A 15,756-nucleotide genomic window follows, 5' to 3' on the forward strand; every position below is an offset into this window, starting at 1 on the left:
ATAATTCCATCTTTACCCCTCATGGTACCAGTACCTCTTTTTTTTAATTTATTTTTTAAAGATTTTATTTATTTATTTGACACAGAGAGAGTGAGAGAGAGAGCATAAGCAGGGGGAGTGGCAGGCAGGCAGAGGGAGAGGCAGGCTCTGTGCTGAGCAAGGAGCCCGATGCGGGGCTCGATCCCAGGACCCCGGGATCATGACCTGAGCCGAAGGCAGACGCTTAACGACTGAGCCACCCAGGCGCCCCACCAGTACCTTTTGATACTAAAAAAATCATAATGCACTTTAAATACACATTCATAGAAAGTCATTGCAATGAACTAAAAGGTTAGTATTTTAAACAGCTTTATAGACAGGACTTACAATCATTCATAAATATTTATAAGGCTTTCTTTTAATAGATTGTATTATATTTATAGGACCAAAGTAGCTTTAAAAGAGTCTCTTATTTGGGAAATGGACATAGTCATTGCATAGAATGAAATGCTATGATAGTAGTCGTTAAGATGGAGTTCTGTCTACATTGGAGGATCACTCAAGGCACAATATTAATTATGGGTCAGACTTTTATCGTAGGCAGTGAAGTACATATGATTAGTGTGACTGAAATAGTCAGTAGAATCAAGAGGGATGAATTTCCTTTTAACTCATTTTAAATAAACAATCCTTGCAAAGAGTCAATCAGCATAAAATATCCCAAGTTAGTTATTTTCTCAGTGCTTGTAAGATGATATAAATGATATATGGTTATACTCCATTTTGACATAGGCCATTAAGCCATTCTGATTATTAGAGTAATGTTGTCACAGTGGCTTCAGTTATTGAATTTCAATCATAAACTTTGTTCAAACATAATTGATCATTAATGTTCTCACTTGCTTCAGGCTCACTGTAGCTTTTTAATACCCTAAAATCATTACCAGGAAGTGAGAGGTTAATCTCCTCTGCATTACAGTTGATCATTCTTGAGGGAAGCTTTTTCAGTCTAATGAAATGACAGTGAAGGCCAGTGCAAAAAACAGTTGACTTAGGGTACAGGAGAGTTTGATTTTATGATACAGATTTCAACAAGATGCCAAATATTCTTTGTAGCTTACTAATTCTAAGTTTGGGAATCTATTTGTTTCATATATCATATCGGCTAGAAATACTGTGAACAAATGAGTTGAATTTATATGAGGTGGTTTGCACTTTTCTCAAGAAAGAGAATGCTGGCATAAATTTAAACACCAGTGTTCCAAAGTAATTAGTTGCACTGGCCCCTGGAGTAAGAATATTCATGTATCATTATCAAAGTAGACATTCAGAAGCTATTTAGTACTGCCCTACGAATAAGTTATGCTGATTTAAATATACCCCAAGTCCTTTTGAGCCAAACTGACTTGTGTTTTTCAAGTACTTGGATTCTGTTTTATAAATCACAGCTTATACATTTCTAAGAACTAATTCTTAGAATTAGAAGGTATTTTAAATATTTAATAAATCTTGTCCAAGACCAAATCACTGTTTTTTTTAACTCCAACATACTAATAATATATAAATATGTCTTCAATAAGCATATTTACCAGGTTTTGTTCTATCTCTAAAAAACCCTTTCTCACAGAGGCTACAACTCTTTTGAGTGGGCCTTCAGCCCCATTCCATCTTAATTGTTTAAATATCTGTATACCTTTCTTTTGGGTGTTTATACCTTTCCTTACTTAGCCATTTTCTTACTGATAGATTATTATCTCTTTTATTCTCATAATAAGTGCATAAGTAACTTTGTGCATAATTTTCTTATTCTTGTATTTAAGATTGTTTCCTTAGATTTTTAGAAGTAGAATTTTACTGGGCCCAAGAGCATTAAAATCTTAAAGGCTTTTAAATATATACTGAAACTATATTGTTTTCTAAAAGGGTTATACCAATTTACATGATCATGATCAAAGTATAAGAATGCCTGTTCTACTGTACTCTCATTGCATTGTCAGAATTAAAGCAATAAGAATATTTTCCATTAAATTAAACTAAACTAATACAAGACAAACACTGGTACTTGATTTATACAGAAGTGATCCAATGAAGCAATAAAGGGATTATATTATTTATTCAGGAGACTTGGGGTTAAACACAAGGTACTGTACATATGCATTTAACTTTGCTTCTTTCTGAAACCTGGCCAAGGGCAGTAAAAAAATAAATATGTTTTAAACTCCAAAATAGGTCAGATAGGAGATGACAACATAGTTTTAGAAGCTGGAAAGTGGATAAAAGATGAAAGGAAATGTCAAAGGCAAGCAAGATAGTTCTCACTGGGGGTTCTCACACTAGAGGACCAGGTACGGTAGAGGTAAAAAAGGAGGAGGATAAACCTCAAGTCTTTGTAAGAATCTTGGGGCCCCTTCCCAATCTTGTGCAGCCACACAGCTGCCCCTCTTTCTCCCTGCAAGAGAATAGAATTTATTTGGTGCAGAAATTGAACTAGAGGCTCTATACCCAAGGATACCCAAGGTGTAACAGAAGAAGGAAAGGGGCTGGCATTTAAAAAGAACAAATTAGGGAAAATATAAATCCTCTTCTTGCATAATATAAGGAAATTGTTAATATCTTAAACTGGTAATTCAAGAAATAGGAGTATAACCTTCTCATTTATAACCAAGTAGGTAGGTGTCAGAAAAAATAGTTACAAAATTTAGGGGAGAGGGATTCGGGAATAGGAAGAAGTGAGGAAAGGGTCAATTGTTTTTCATTATAGTTAACTTTTTTTTTTTTAACAGATTTATTTATTTATTTGAGAGAGAGAGCAAGTGAGGGGAGGGGCAGAGGGAAAGACAGAGTCCTGAAGCAGACTCCCCGCTGAGCACTGAGCCCGCTGGATCCCAGGACACCGAGATCATGACCTGAGCTGAAATCAAGAGTCAGCTGCTCAACCAACTACTGAGCCCCCAGGCACCCCTATAGTTAGACTTTTAAAATGTACGTGTATTACTTTGATTTTTAAAATCTGTGCAGAAAATAAAACATGGTAATAAAGGCTATCCACCTGAATGAACGGACCAGCATTTATATTTTGGACAGCTCCTTACCCCTTACTCCTAAGGGGAACTTTAGGACCTGGATCCTGAGAACAAGGAGTAGAGCCAAGTAAAGCAGCAAGGTGCCTGGGCTACTTAAACTTATCTTTCCCAAGTCCGGTGTGTCTAATCTTAGGTGCCTCTCAGAGTAGGGAGACCAGTGAATTAACTAGGTAAGACAGCATGGGCATATTGAGACATAATGACTTATTTAATGCTGAAACTACTGGAATCATCACAAAATAACAACTCAGCAATACATGGGATAAAGGTCTCTCTCTTTCTTAGATATGCAGACCCAACTGTTTTATACATCACTCTATTCTTCTCATGCCCTCATTTTGACTTGGCTCAGCATCGTTTCTCAAACAGCCTACCTAGAATAAGTGAGGCTCCTTTTCTCAATTTCATTTACCTTATTTGCATGTAGTTTTTATTATCATTTTGATAGGGTGAAGGTCCCATTTCCAGGGTAATCAGGAATGGTGTGTGTGCAGAACAGCTTTAATCTTTAGTCATCATAATGTCCTAGAAGCTATTTTTTTCTTAAAATGATGAGAATACTAACAGTTGTGCAATTCTGCTCATTTATTCTCTTATTTTTCTCTTCTCTACAAATTCTGACTGACTTACATTGTTTATCAAGATATTATGGATTTAACCATTCTGGCTCTATGAGAGAACTCAGATGCTATTCCAAACTTTTTATAAATAGATTCCATTTTTTAAAGAAATTCCCACTCTAGACATTGAATTTGTCAGTTCACTGTATTTTTTAAGGATATAATTTATATAAAATTAAAATGCTGTATTCTAGATATTTGTTTTCAATATTCTTATGCACTGGAGTGTACATAAGAATTCACCTGAGGAGCTTATTAAAAATACAGGGGTCTGATCCTCCCCCTACTTTTTGTTCAGTAGGTTTGGGGTAGGATCAGAGTGTCAGCATTTATAACAAATGTAAGTGGATTCAGAACCACAGTTTGAAAAACATTAGTTTAAGCATGATTTTTCTTTTGTGTGTGAGATGACCTGGGTTTTCCTATCCAGAAATTATTGTCATACCTAAAAGTATGCAATTTATCTAGCATGAGTATGTGGGGACACCTAACCCAAATGTGCATATGAAATAAACACTTTAGTTTCTAAATTATTGAAATGTAAACTCATCTTAAGAAGAAAATAACACCAGTATCTGGAAACCCTCTGAAATCCTGTAAAAGGCAGAGGAAAATAAGGATTGTCTGATGTTTATCAATCAATTTAATATTTGCCTAACAAATGAAATATGATTGGGGATTTAAGGGAACCCAATGTAACAGACTCCTTTAGAGATAACTTTAATTTTTATGAAAGTGATTAAGAGAAAATAATACTGGTGCTAATTAAAGTTGAAGTAATTTGAAATATAGAAAATGGAAAGAATGTATAAGTTAATTTTAATGATTAAGGATAATTTAACATGCTTGTATTAATTGTGATGTTTATTATGCCTGGTTGAACAGAGAGAATTTTTTTTCCATGTTTCTCACTTGATTTCTGTATGTCTTGAAATATCTTAATCTTCTTACTTCTTTAAAAACCAGTGAGTCTTTCTGGCTAAATTTATAAAAATGGAACAGAGTGATTTTGTTGATCTTGCCACTTTCTTCAAAGGCCAGCAGTCTATGAGGCAGCCTGGCTCAAATGACCGATTCATTTGGTTCTTTGCTGATTAATTCTCCAGAGCACCCTGCATCTGTCCAGAGAGGGGATTGGAAGTCTTCAGAGAGCCATCTAAGCTCCATGTTTGGAGGTCAGCTTTACACGTTATTGTCTTAGTTTGAAATCATATCAGTTTCAGTCTTCAAACCATAGGCATCCGAAATTTAGCATTGACTTTTATTCTGTTGATATATGTGATTTGATTTTACATGGTGAAATACAGAGTAGGCAAGGTTCTATTTTATAATTCCATTTCCTGTGACAGAGTTAATAACCTGATGGGAAGGTAAGAAGACTCAGCCAAATATCAGGCAATGGTCTTCACCATGAAACAAATGGGAAAGGATACTAATTTTGCCTGCAAAGGGGACCCGAGGAATATTTTCTAAAGATGGTTGGCCTCCAAGCTGCTTTAAAAAGGTGTCTGAAGGCACACTGTCTCTCTCATTCTAACCCTGAAGTGCATCTGTGGATGCTAGGACTATAGAATGGGAGTTTCCCATTTTTGTAAATTATTGCCTTGGCTGCATCCTCAACATTTTGATTTGCTATATTTTCATCACCATTGAGTTAAAAATATTTTCTAATGCCCTTGTGATTGTCTTTTTATTTCACCCATAGGTTAGTTAGAAGTGTTCTGATTCATTTCCACAAATATGGATATATTCTAGTTATTTTTTCCTTAGTGGGCTCTGACTTAATTTGACGGTATTCACTGAACATACACTGTCTTATTGTCAACCTCTGAAATGTGTTGAGACATGATTCATGGTCCAGAATATTTTGATAAATGTTTTATGTACACTTGAAAGAGATATATTTTTCTGCATATGTTGGATGTAATCTCAATTAGGTCAAATTGGTTAATCATGATGTTTAAATGTGCTGTATCTGTCTCCTTTTTCTATATGTTACTAACAGAAATATTTAAAAATCTCCCACTTACATTGTGGATTTACTGATTTCTTATTTTAGGTTTGTCACTTTTGGGTTTATATATTTTAAAGCTATATTATTAAGCTTATATAAATTTATTAATGTTATAAGTTCCTGTTAAGTTACCGATCATTATGAAATGTTTCTCTTTATCTCTCCTGTTTTACCTTTTACCTTTAGGTCCATTTGTGCTATATTAATATTACATATGAATATAAATTAAAAATATTATAATATATAGTATATTAGTACAGCCCAATCAGCTTTGTTTTTGCTTGCATAGCGTGTTTACATAGCATATATGTCTGTGTGTATATATATATAGTAGGTATATATATATGTGTGTATTTATATGGGTGGGGCCATAAAATCTTGCTCATTTTGTTCTATTTGCAGTATCTTTTATTTGGCTTTTTATTTCCCTTTTCTTGTTTTTTTTGTATAAATTGCATATGTTTTATTATTTCATTGTATCTCTTCTGTTATCTTGACTTGCTATGACTTTAATTATCATTATTTTACTAGTTACTTCAGAAATTACAAAAGGCATCCACAACTTATTACCATGTACCTTAAATCAGACAAGGTCCAGTATAATGTAAAACATTTGCTTTAATGCTATTTAAACTATTCTGGCTGATTTCCTCTATTGTTATATATTTTACTGTCAGTTACATTATCCACACCACAGTGATTTGTTAACATTGTTGCTTTAAACAGTTGGTAGTGTTTCATGTTTACCTTTCCTACATTTGCTTTTTACTTCTTTTTTTTTTTTTAGGATTTATTTGTTTTTATTTTAGGGGGAGAGAGAGAGAGAGCGAGAGCACATGAGCAGGGGAAAGAGCACAGGGAGAGGGAGAGAAGCAGATGCCCCACTGAACATGGAGCCCCATTTGGGGCTTGAGGTGGGGTTCAATCTCTGAGATCATGACCTGAGCTGAAACCATACCCAAGTGCCCTGCTTTTTACTTCTTTTACATTAGTTACATTGTTCTCTCTGGGATAACTTTCCCTCACCCTATTGAGTTTGTTTGCAAGAACTGAAATAATGACAAGGATTGTTACTTGTGGTCACCTCTGCGAAAGAAACTGGAGAGCTAGTTTTTCACTTCTTACTTTCTATCTTTCTCAGAAAGAATGGCTTTACAGATACTTTTTGCTTTTGTCTGATATTTTCGGGTAAAATTATGACTCCCTAAAGCCTAAAATACACAAAATTTAAATATATTTGATATACCAGTATTGCAATAAATATTAGTGTAATTTCTATTAATATTATAAAACTTTTTTCTACCTGATTACACAGGTGGCAACCTATTCACAGAGATGACAAATGTTAAAAAATGAGGAATAATTGAGTTGGCCAATAGGAAGACATACCTCTTCTTCATGTGTGTTTTTCATTCCCATTAGAAAAATGAAAAAAAAAAAAAGTTAAATAACTGTTAACAATCTCTTATAGTTGAGCGCAGTTGAATGAAACAGTTCCATATATCACATATTTTTGGGAGTTGGATAAGAAACGTAGTATGGATCTTCCATCAGACCCTGTATATATAATAATCTTCTAGGAACTGCTTCAGACTGTGATTATAGAACTGTCAACATCATTCTCTTGAGAATGTGTCGTAAGTGTACTACAGAATAACTTCCTTTTATTTTTCCTCGTCTAAGATGAAGAACCTGATTCCTAAGGAAACAAGGGTTCTTTGTCAAGTCCCCATTTACTCAACAACTAGCAGCCCAAACTGAGCACATTTCATTTTATTTTGATTTTAAGTGCCTGAATTTCATAGTCTTTCCACCTGGAAGCCTCTCAAGTAACATGACCTCAAGAGACTGAAGGTGAATTATCTTCTGCATCTTACCACATTTTCATCTTGTCTTGAGCTTTCTGTTAGGAAAGCATTATGATGCACGCATTTCCCAAGCCAGAAACCCTGGAGTCATCCTAGACAGTCCTGATTCTTACTTCAACAGATCATCAAGTACTGTTTATTCATAAAAATCCCTTGCATCTATCCTCTTGTTTTTATCATGTTATTGTGACATTGCGGATTGCTTTGAGAGCGAAAACAACTATCCCACAGTCTTAGCGATTGGTTCTGCTACAAATGTAGGAGCTGTATCTTCTGCAACCTGTTCTCTAATTGCAAATCCTTTTATTTATTCCTAATTGATACCCCTTTCAAATCTCCATCGGGGCTATTTCAAATTTTCACTAGTTCTAGACTGCTTTCTTTCAATTTACATCTCTATTATCAGGGGAAAGAAGGAGGCCTAAATCAGGTACTTTATCTGGAAACAAATGCAAACGTTTTAATTATATGGTGCAAGATGTTATGTGGTAAAAGATCTGAATGCAGAACTACTATCCCTCAAGAATTTAAAGATTGAAAATCAGTAGTTTGGAGAAAATACAGCATGCCTGCTAAATGTTATGTTTGCTTAATTTAATTAAGCCATTAGACCTTATTATATTAGAAAACTCAAAAACAGTTTAATGAAGTACTAATGTTTGAGCTTAACAAATTTTGATATAAAAGCAAGGGTCCTTTAAAAAACAATAATTCCTGTTTAAGTATTAAAGAAAAAAGTCATTAAGAGTATGAAATTTGCTTCTGCTTTCATGCTGAACTCATCATGAAAATAAGCCTTAGTCAATGACTTTTAAAAGAAAGGCTTAGAACTTACACAAAGACTGCAAATACACTTTGATTTTAAGCTATGAAAATGGAGCCATTTCTTAGCCTGTGAGTACAACCGATTAATGATGATGGCCTCTTCAGATTAAAGTATTGACTCTAACATGTCACCAATGGCCCCTGCAATTATAGCATTAACACTGACATTGAAGATATTTTTGGTACTCCACAGATGACATGTAACAACGGCACTATGTCTCACTGTTTCTCATTACAGTGATTCTGACACTTGGCATGAATTACAGACATTTAACACTAGAGGCCTGAAGCTTAAATTTAGAGTTGTAAGCACTTAAAATCTTTATACCGGTAAGACATTTTGCTTGTAACTGACTGCAGAATTGAGTTTAAGGATTTTCGAAGAATGGAATATGATCCAGTTAAAACTAGAAATTCCATCTTTGTACTGGTATGAAATTTGAAATCTATATAAATGAGAAACAAGTACACAGAACATCCTTTCACACCCAGAAAACAACCTGAAGATTAGCAGAACAGATTTTCCACAGTTAAATGTAGAGAAGAGACTACACCGAAGAGAGTAAAAAAGACAGAGATGGTCAGGAGCTAAACATACCCATGGGACATTTGTAGAAGGGAGGGACACCAGGGGTGTGGGGATGGGAGACAAGCTGACCCCCATACAGGGCAGCCCAGGCATTAGGGGAGGGTAGGGGGAACCACACTGGGAAGAGTAATCCCCCACAATATTTGGCTTTGAAGGCAAGAGGGGCCTGGCTTCATGAGTTTTTATAATCAGTGGGGATTAACACCTATAACCTTAAAAATCAGTGGGCTCAGCTCTGGGAGAACCAAAGGGTAATAGGAAACTGAGTTTCCACCCTTAAAGAGATAGCACAGTGAACAGCGGGCTGAGATATAGCATAGAAAGAACAGTTTGAAAAATACCTAGGGTATACAGGAAGGAGATTTATTTACTAATCTCACTATGTGGGCTGGAAGGGCTAGGTTCTTTGAGAGACTTCTCCAGGAACAAAAGAGAGGGTGGGTACCATTTCTCACCCCTGCCTCCCAGCCTGGATATATGGACACCTGCAGGAACGAGCACAGTGCCAACACTCTGCACCTAGCTTCCTAACAGTGCCCAGCCCCCAGGTACTTCTGTGAACCTGCCTGCTCCAACTCAGTCGTTCTTGGAAGGAGTTTTCCCAGGTGTTTGCAGGTCCCTTCCCACAGTGGACCTGGGAGGAACTTGCTGGCACTTCACACTCGACCCCTGTAATTTTCTGAGGACATGCCCTTTAATACACCTTTGGCAAGAGTCCAACCAAAATGGTGCCATAAGCCTGGTAGTATGCAAGTAGTCCTGACAGGGACAAGCACCTCTCCAAAGTGACTCCTGCCCTGAGGAGAGCGGAAGATAACCATATGCACCAGTTTCACTACAGCCCCAGCAGTGGGCTGGAGGCAGATAACTGGTCTGACTGCAGCCCCACCCACCAATGAAAGCTTCTCAGGGATAACAAAGGGAGAGTGCCCCCTGCAGTTCAATGCTACTGCAGCTCTGCTAAATGCCTGGGCTGACTCAACTCAAGTTCAAGGCGGCCCCAGACTGACCCACTAACAACACAGAAACCAAACCCTGCCTACAACAGGCAAAGAGAACCATTGCAGATAACTGGACTGAAGGCAAACATGACTCAACCACAATAGTAGGGCACATGCAACACACTTAGACACCCCTAAAAAGCACCAGGTCTGGTGAACAGAGGACATTACACTACAGGGCATTATAGGACCTCTTCATAAGGCCACTACTTTACTAAAATGTGTATTACATTCATTGATATTTGGATGTTAAGCCAACCTTAGATTCCTGGGATGAATCCTACTGGGTTATGGTTTTGTGTTTTGTTTTGTTTTGTTTTTGTTAAGATTTTATTTATTTATTTGAGAGAGAGGGCACAGAGGGAGAAGCAAACTCCCTGCTGAGCAGAGAGCCCAATGCGGGGCTCGATCCCAGGACCCTGAGATCATGACCTGAGCCAAAGGCAGATGCTTAACTGAGCCACCCAGGTGCCTCCCTACTGGGTCCTAGTTTATAATCCTTTTATATGTTGCTTTAGTTAGATTTAGTTAGATTTAGTTTTCTAGTACTCTGAGGATTTTTCACATACACAGTCTAAAGAAACATTAATTTTTAGTTTCCTTTTTTGTGTTTATCTGTTTTGACATCAGGGTACTATTGGCCTCATAGATTGAGTTGGAAAATGTACCCTTTTCATCTATTTTTTTTCTTCCTTAAAGCCTTTACTTTGAGACGTAATGGAAAAATCTTACAGGTATGCATGGAAAAGTGAGACATGATTTCAGTGAAAAGTGAAGATAATCCAACTAGAAAGCTTTAATGCTTGTCAGCTAATGTTGAAGCTAAAGTTCTGAGTGTGACGTGTTGCAGGACTGAAAGGAGCGGTAATTAGTTATTTCTCTCCTTCAGAATCCACACCAACCTCCTCATAGTCCTTCTCGAGGACAGCCATGTCCTTCCGGGCCCCCCAAAACTCCCCTCACCCACATACCAGTGAACAAAGGTATGTTTGGCATGTATCAGGTCAAACATGTGGTCCAGGCAATCCCAAGCCTCAGCAATGTCTGTGTTGTTCCTCAGCATGCATACAGCTTCCTGTATTATGGTCAGGTTTCCAACACGTACTAGTAGGAGGCTGGTAATTAACACCAACTTTGGAGCCAGTGGGACACCAATCCACAAACTGGATGCTGCATTTGGTCTTGATTGTGGTGGTGGCAACATTGACATCTTTGGGAACCATGTTATCATGGTACAATGGGCAGGAAGCCATGTATTTACCATGGTGAGGGTCACATTTCATCATCTGGTTGGCTGGCTCAAAGCATACACTGGTGATCTCTGCTACAGAAAGTTGTTCATGGTAGGCTTTCTCTGCAGAGATGACAGGAGCCTATGTGACTAGAGGGAAGTGGATGTGGGGACAGGGGACCAGATTGGTCTGAAATTCTGTCAGATCAACATTTAGGGCTCCATCAAATCTGAGGGAAGCTATGATAGAGGACACAATTTGACCTATCACCTATTTAAGTTAGTATAGGTTGGGCATTCAATATTAAGGTTTCTATGACAGATGTCCGGATGTCTACCATGAAGGCACAGAATGCTCCAGGGTGGTGTGGTTAGTGAGGATGGAGTTGCAGGGCTCAACTACAGCTGTGGAAATCTGAGGGGATGGGTAAATGGAGAACTCCAGCTTAGATTTCTTGCCATAATTGAAAGAGAGACATTCCATCAGCAGGGAAGTAAACTCAGAACCAATTTCCCCTGCAAAGCTGTGGAAAACCAAGAATCCCTAAAGACCTGTGCACTGGTTGGCTGGTTTTTAAATTTGATCCAAGACAAGGTCAATAATCTCCTTGCCAATAGTGTAGTGCTCTGGGGCATAGTTTTTGGCAGCATCCTCCTTGCCTATGATGAGTTGCTCAGGGTGGAAGAGCTGGCCATAGGTGCCAATGTGAACTTCATCAATGACCACTGGTTCCAAGTCTACAAACACTGCCCTAGACACATGCTTGCCAGCACCCGTCTCACTGAAGAAGGTGTTGAAGGAGTCATCTCCTTCTCCAATGGTCTTGTCACTTGGCATCTGGCATCTTGTCACTTGGCATCTGGGTTGGATGCCATGTTCCAGGCAATAGATCTCCCAGCAGGCATTGCCAATCTGGACACCAGCATAGCTAACGTAGATAGAGATGCACTCAGGCATCTCTTTTTATTTTTGTTTTTTATTTTTACATTGTCATCACTTTTCCCCCTCTTTTTCCTCTCTCTTTCTCCTTATGGTTCTTTTGTCCTCTGGTATATGTACAATCTTGTGCCTGATGATGATTCCACATTTTTCTGAGGCGCTGCTTATTTTTTCTTTATTATTTTTCCTTTCCATTTAGATTGTATAATATCTATTGATATATCTTCAAGTTTAATGTTTTTTTTCTTCTGCTCTCTCCAATCTATTGTTGATTCCTTTAGTAATTTTTAAAAATTTTGGATATAAAATTCTAGGAATTCTGGAATTTCATTCTAAAATTTTGATATGTTAATTATTTAATAATTTCTATCTGCTTTTTGATGTTCTCTATTTGATGAAATAATTTCATCACACTTTACTTTATTTTCTTTTGGTATGGTTGCCTTTAATTCTTTGAACATATTTAAAGTAGCTTCTTAGAAGTCTTTCTTGCTAAGCCCATCACCCGGGCCCCCTCAAAAGCAGTTTCTACTGTCTTTTTCTTTTTTTCCCCCTATCAAATGGGTCACTCCTTTCTATTTCTTTCTATGTTATCTAAACTTTGTTGAAAACTGGACCTTTTATATAATACATTGTAGCAACTCTGTATACTAATCCCTAATTCTACCCCAAGTGTGCATAGAATTGGTAAAATGGCCTTATAATCAACTAGGCAATGAATAATAGTTTTAAAGATGTACCTAAGCCTTTGTTCTACAGTTTTACTCAAAGTATACACTTTAGAGAAGCTTAAAATCACCTGTACAAAGAACTATTCACAAGAATATTCATTATATCAATATTTGCTAGAGAGAGAGGAGGGAAAGAAAGAATCAACTTAAAAATCTATTAGCTAGAAAATGGATAAACGAATTTGAGTATTTTTTTTATTGCTTCATTCTATCCACAAAATATAATATTATTTAAATTGTTAATATTGGTTGTGGTCGGTACACAAGATTTTTGTTCTTTTACCATGATTCTCTATTGTGAATAGATATGGATTATTTGGCAATGAATAAGTAAAAGGAGAAAAATATATTTTTAAAAATAGACCTATACTATAAAATAATAAGTACTTTAGGCTGAAGACAAATGATTCTAGTTAGAAAATATATCTGCTTAAGTGAATGAAGAGTTACAAATAAGGTAAATGCATACTAAAATATAAACACAAAGGAAGACTCAACAATATGATATTAAAAATACCTAGAGTTTAAATATAAAGACATAGGTAAAAAGTAAAAGAATGGGAAAAAGTTGTAGCATGCAAACACTAATCATTACAAAGCTGAAGTGGCTCTATTAATATCAAAGTATGCTTCAGTTAAAGGAATATTAGTGGATAAGAAAAGGTATTTATTTTGATAAAGATCAAAAAACAAGAAGACAAGCAAATCTAAATGTGCGTCTAACAATGAAGTTCAAGAAACAGCTATTTCCACACTTGTTATAATAATCAATGCATGACTGCGATTCATGAGAAAATCATTGTCAAGTTGAGGGGGCATCACTGTTAACCCTCTAATCCTCAGACATTAAATAGATAAGAGGGGAATATCATGAATGATTTATCAAATAAATTGTAAAACTTAGGTGAAATTTAAACATTTCTTATAAAACAGAAATAACATCATATTTTATGGTGAAAGATTGGCTTCTAACCTCTAAAATCAAGGAACTCAGGAAAATGTGAAAAAATTTGCTCCCATTACTTTTATTCAATATTGTACTGAAAATCCTTGTCAATACAAGAAGGTAAACAATATAGTAGAAGTCATATAGATTGGAAATGAAGAAATAAAACCATCCTTATTTGCAAACATGCTGTTTACATTACTAACTCTAAAATTTATGTGAAAATGGAAAGATCCCAGAATAGCCAAGGCAATTTTAAAACAATAGAACAAAGTCAAAGGGTGTATGCTATTTTATTACAAGACATACTGTAATGATACAGAATTAAACAGTGTATCATATAGGCATAAGCCTAAAAACAAAATCAATATCACAGAATAGAATCCATAAATAGACACACATGTAAGTGATCACTTGATTTAAGGTGCCAATGTAATTCAATTTAGGAAGATTGAATTTTCCACACACTGTGCTAGAACACCTGGATATGTCTATGAAAAAAGAAAAGAACTTTAGTCCCTACCTCATAAAATGTGACAAATTAACTCAAATTGGACCATAGGCCTAAATAAAAACCTAAAACTATAAAATTCTAGAAGAAAACATAAGAGAAATTCATTGTGAATGAGATGTCAGCCAAAGTGTTTTAGGACAAAAACCCCCACATGTGAAAACAAAAACAAAAACAAAAAACAATAAATTGAACTTCATTTAAAAATCCTCTTCAAAAGGAAACATTACAAAGTGAAAAAGAAAGCCAAACAACAGGATATATTTACATTACTTAATAATGCAAAGGGCTTATTATCAAAATGTATAAAAACCTCTTATAATAATTAGAAAACAACCAAACAAAAATGGGCAAAAGATGCTCAATATTTTTAGTTATTAGGAAAATGCAAAATAAAACCCAATGATATATTACTGTAGACACACACACCTGAAAAGCTAAGATTGAAAAAAAACGTTGACAATACCAAGTATTGGTGAAGATATGGAGCAAATGGAATTCTCAGATATTTTCGATAGAAATACAAAATGGTATGGCCACTTTTAACATTGATTTCCAATGTCTTATAACATTAAAATACACTTATCATACACTCCTACTCCAGGTATTTTACCAGGAGAAATAAAAACATACAACTCTACAATAACTCCTCGTGTTCATATAAATTTGTTCATAGGAGCTGTAAACTAGAGACAGCCCATATATCCATCAACAGGTGAATGGATAAACTGATTGTGGTATATTTATTCAATGGAATACAACACAGCAAGCATTAAAAAAGAACACACTACCTGATACAGGTAACAAAATTAATGAATCTCAAAAACCATTATGCAGAGTGAATGAAGGCAAAAACAATTCTACTTATGTAAAGTTTTAGAAGAGACAAAAAAACCCATAGTGATGTAAATAAAATCAGCAGTTGCTTGATTGAAGAATGAGCTTATGAAGTTGTATGTTATTTGTGAAAAATCCACCTGGATCTATACATTTTACTTGATTGTGCTTTACTATGGTAAATTACACCTAAGTAAAATGGATTTAGAAAGTAATACATACCATGAACAAAATACATTAAAATAGAACAAAAGCAAAACCTAATGAAAAGTAGGTCTTTCCGAAGCCTACAGGCAAACACCATACATGGTTCAGGGTGTATGTCCTCAGAAAGAGTATCTATATATGTGTAAACTCATAAGTGCATAATTGTGTTTTTTTAATATCAAAGGAATATTTTATATCTTAAAAGGAACACTCATAGATGTTTGTTTTTTATACTAAATTTACTAAAATTGTAAATTAAAGAAAAAGAACTAATTTCTTCCATGATGTGAAGATAGAGGCCAATAATAACGTTGTATTAAGTTTGGTTTCTTCAATATCTCCATTCTTTAATCAATTCCAATGCTTTGAATATA

The 15,756-nt window shown here is 35.7% G+C and overlaps 1 pseudogene; it reads right to left on the minus strand.

Annotated features, from left to right (window-relative positions):
- Positions 1-11,261: 11,261 nt before the first annotated feature.
- Positions 11,262-12,495, minus strand: LOC102747730 (tubulin alpha-1A chain pseudogene; annotated as a pseudogene).
- Positions 12,496-15,756: the final 3,261 nt, after the last annotated feature.

This window comes from Leptonychotes weddellii, chromosome 9, assembly GCF_054177405.1.
Source record: "Leptonychotes weddellii isolate Sample4059 chromosome 9, ASM5417740v2, whole genome shotgun sequence".
Classification (NCBI taxonomy): domain Eukaryota; kingdom Metazoa; phylum Chordata; class Mammalia; order Carnivora; family Phocidae; genus Leptonychotes; species Leptonychotes weddellii.